Source organism: Monopterus albus, unplaced genomic scaffold (assembly GCF_001952655.1).
Source record: "Monopterus albus unplaced genomic scaffold, M_albus_1.0 scaffold96.1, whole genome shotgun sequence".
NCBI classification, from domain to species: Eukaryota; Metazoa; Chordata; class Actinopteri; order Synbranchiformes; family Synbranchidae; genus Monopterus; species Monopterus albus.
This window is the reverse complement of record NW_018127976.1, coordinates 4,436,217-4,439,628: the sequence shown is the minus strand read 5'-3', so window position 1 is coordinate 4,439,628 and position 3,412 is coordinate 4,436,217. Positions and strand designations below refer to the sequence as shown.

Sequence of the window (3,412 nt, the reverse complement as noted above, 5' to 3'; positions counted from 1 at the left end):
TAATCAATTCCAGACAGAGGGACCTAGCTTCCGCCTAGCTTAGCCCTGAGCTCCTTCTTTAGGAAAAACACAATTTAACTCACTCCCTCGCGGCGAGGTGGCTCTTGAATTATTCTGCGATCCGCGTGACCAGAGAGCAGTTGACCCAGCTTGCTGAAGGTCGATTCTGACCCCTTTTCTCTGCTTTAAAACTTTTTATAAAGCCGTGCCCTCTATGGCCATTGCCGTGACTTGTCCAGTTCTCATTCCCCCGCTTCGCGCGTCTCCTCTCTTCTTCTCCTCTCTTTTTCCGGTTGTCTTCTTTTGTGGTACATTCAAAACATTGCAAAATAATAGAACATGAGATACGAACAATAAATTCCTCAACACCCATATAAAACGGTTATAACACTGCAACAGCATATTTCAACCCATTTATAACAAACCATGAAATTGCCTAATGATTTATCACATGATGAGAACAAATACCTCACTGCATCACCACAAAGACAAAACACACTCTGGCAAACAAAAGAAAACAATACTCTGATTCCGTGAACAATCAGATTACTACACAGAAGAAAATAGGAACTGAATGGATTCACTCAACACTGTTACATTGTATTAAATCAAGTGGCTTTTGTGATTATAACAAGTTTTCAGTTTTAGTTTAACCTACTAAAGTTTTAAAAGCTAACACAGGTGTATTAATTAATTTGGACACAGATGCATTTCATTAATTGAGCATGTCATGAAGTTCACTTTTTTGAGTGTACAGTAACTGGTTCTCTCTTTGTCAAAGGTAACCAAGGATCCACAGGAACACACTGTCAGGGGACACTCAAAACAATACTACTACTATTACTTCTCAGCAGTGACACAAGGTGAATCCAAAGTCTCTTATATGCATCCACCCTGCCCCTGCATCTTTTCCTTGCATCTTTGTCCCGCCAACAAGGGGAATGGAAAACAAGGAAAGCATGCAAGGAGTGAGGAACCAAGGAAACACATTATTAATAACATGAGATGTCAATGACTCTGATCTGAAGCATCCAGTCATCAACTGATTTTTGATAGAGGGGCATGCCATTCCATAAAGGATTTATACAAAGGATGCCTCATACTGTATATTCTCAGTCATGGCTCCTTCCAGCAGCCTCACTGCTCCTCATTCCTTGCTCCTCAGAGTAGGAAGAACAACTCTGGGACGTCCTTGAGGAACAATCAAATAAAGGAAATGCAATTTAGCAACAGTTTGCCCTGAGCAGGAGACACAGCTTGAGGAACGTAAACCAGCATACTGGGAACATTATGAAGAAGTAATAGGAGAAAATTCAACAGAAATTACTGGAAGTGGAGTCATAGGAATGGGCAAAAGGGAGAGGTCAGGCTTCAGGAGGGGACTGTTTTATGGTGAGCTAGAGGGGTATTTACTTGGTTAATGTCTAATCCAGATTTGTAAGCAAGATCCTCAGGATCTTGTTTCAGGTGGACAACAATGTTTTTGTGCTGCTTCCTACTACTAACATACATTTTCAGAGTCCTGCTCTACAGCAATTCTTACTTAGCTTCTTAGCTAAATAAAATTAGCTTCATAACTCTTATTTAGCTTCTGTACCTAGTCTTATTATCTACTATAGTTATAGTCTGTTATCCTATAATACATAATGTTAAAAATTCAGTTAGAATAGGATCCTTTAATCAGCCCAGGTTTGTGTTTGCCTAATAAATGCCTGCATCTACATTCCGACCACCAGAGACAAGTATATTGTGTTTCACCCCAGAAAAGCAAAGTGGCACATTGGCAGAAGCACAGACCAATTTGTTTGACGGGAAGGTCATCACAGGCCTGCCATGACACTGGATTCCACTGGAGACTGGGCCAGGTGTGTTGGTTCACAAAGTTATTTATTGACCAAGATCAGCATTCAAATTTATTCTGCTGCCACAGCTGCCATTCCCACGGTCATCTCACAATGGCCACATAGATACTTTGCATGTTTATCATCTCTGTCTGTCCCTCAGTCTGTATTGCTCACCATCTTGCTTGCTTTCATTCATTATTTTTCCTCTTCACCCACGTCCCTGTTTTCGTTTTCAAATATTGTAAGTCCCAAACAAACAAAGTAGAAAAGTCTTTGAATTTAAGCAGCAGTTCTGATGTCTGAGTTCGTGAAATGCCATAGATATTAAAATGTTGTGTTGGCATGCCTGTCATGGGACATGAAGTCCTAATTTTGAAGCATGGCAGATTTGCCTCTGAACTTCCAAATCTATTGTTAAATCCCTGTCACAAGTCTCATGATGGGCATGTAATCTGTCAGTGCATGCAACAAGGCCAAATCCCCATGTGCCTCAGATTCCATATGGTGATACATTCACACTTGTTAGAATGAACCTTTGGATAGGAGTGAACAGCTTTTTGCAAGTTACACACAGCACAATACCATGTCAGGCACCAAAGCAATCCCAATGGCTACCCAAGGAAACCCATTTAACTTCAAATCAGCCTGTGCACACACACATTTTATAAACCCTTTCATTTGACTCCCTTTGAAAACTATATCATTTGACATCTTTTGACATAAATCCATCCCCTCTGTATGAAACCATTAACTGTGGCAATTGCCAATTTCCATGAGTGACTTGAGAAGTCTAAACAGTTCTATCTATTATAACAGGGTACTGATACCACTGCTATGTGCGCCTCCCTTGAGCACAAAAAGACACCCTTCTTCTTTTAGTAGGGTAAATAATACTGCTTTTATTGTGGCATTCTTGCAGCAGAAAATATAAAATGATGACATGTTCTAATGTGTCCTTATATTATATTTTTATGCCAAGTTTCTATATGCACCTGATAAATGACTGTACAGGCCTTAATCGCTGCAAGAGTTCATGCTCTGGCCATGCAGTTTCTCTTAAAATATTCAAAAAATGCACACTGAAGCATGAATGAATGATAATGCGTTTGCCTGGGGGCACTGTGATCTGTGATGCATATTGCAAACTATTCAACAGCATCAACTGGGGAAACAAAGATGCCACAGCCAAAGAAAGATGCGTACAACTGCCTTTCACCATCTCCAAGTAAATGGCAGTTGGAGACCTTTCCCATGGAAAATGCCATGCAAACAGAGATGACAGAAGAAGAGGATGGCTTCTCAGAGCTGCCCCACACACACACACACATGCCCCATCTGTCTACATGTGGATGTGAAATCACATAAGCAGTTTAAGTCAAATTAAGTGAGCATTTATTAAAGTAAGAAAGATTTTTTTTGAGACTCAGTTTTTTGTTTCCCATACAATGTTTCTATTTTGAGTTCCCAGGAGGAAATTTTGTACTAAATGTCTGTACATTTGGAAGGTACCTACCTAATCCGACTAATTCAGAATGGTGAGCTCTTATGCTTCAGTTAAACCTTGAACA

At 40.2% G+C, this 3,412-nt stretch overlaps 1 long non-coding RNA gene across 1 annotated transcript; it reads left to right on the top strand.

Moving 5' to 3' along the window:
* Positions 1-560: 560 nt before the first annotated feature.
* Positions 561-3,178, top strand: LOC109965165 (uncharacterized). Its single transcript, XR_002275600.1, has 3 exons — positions 561-863; positions 1,764-1,865; positions 3,001-3,178. It is a non-coding gene; the product is annotated as an uncharacterized LOC109965165 (long non-coding RNA).
* Positions 3,179-3,412: the final 234 nt, after the last annotated feature.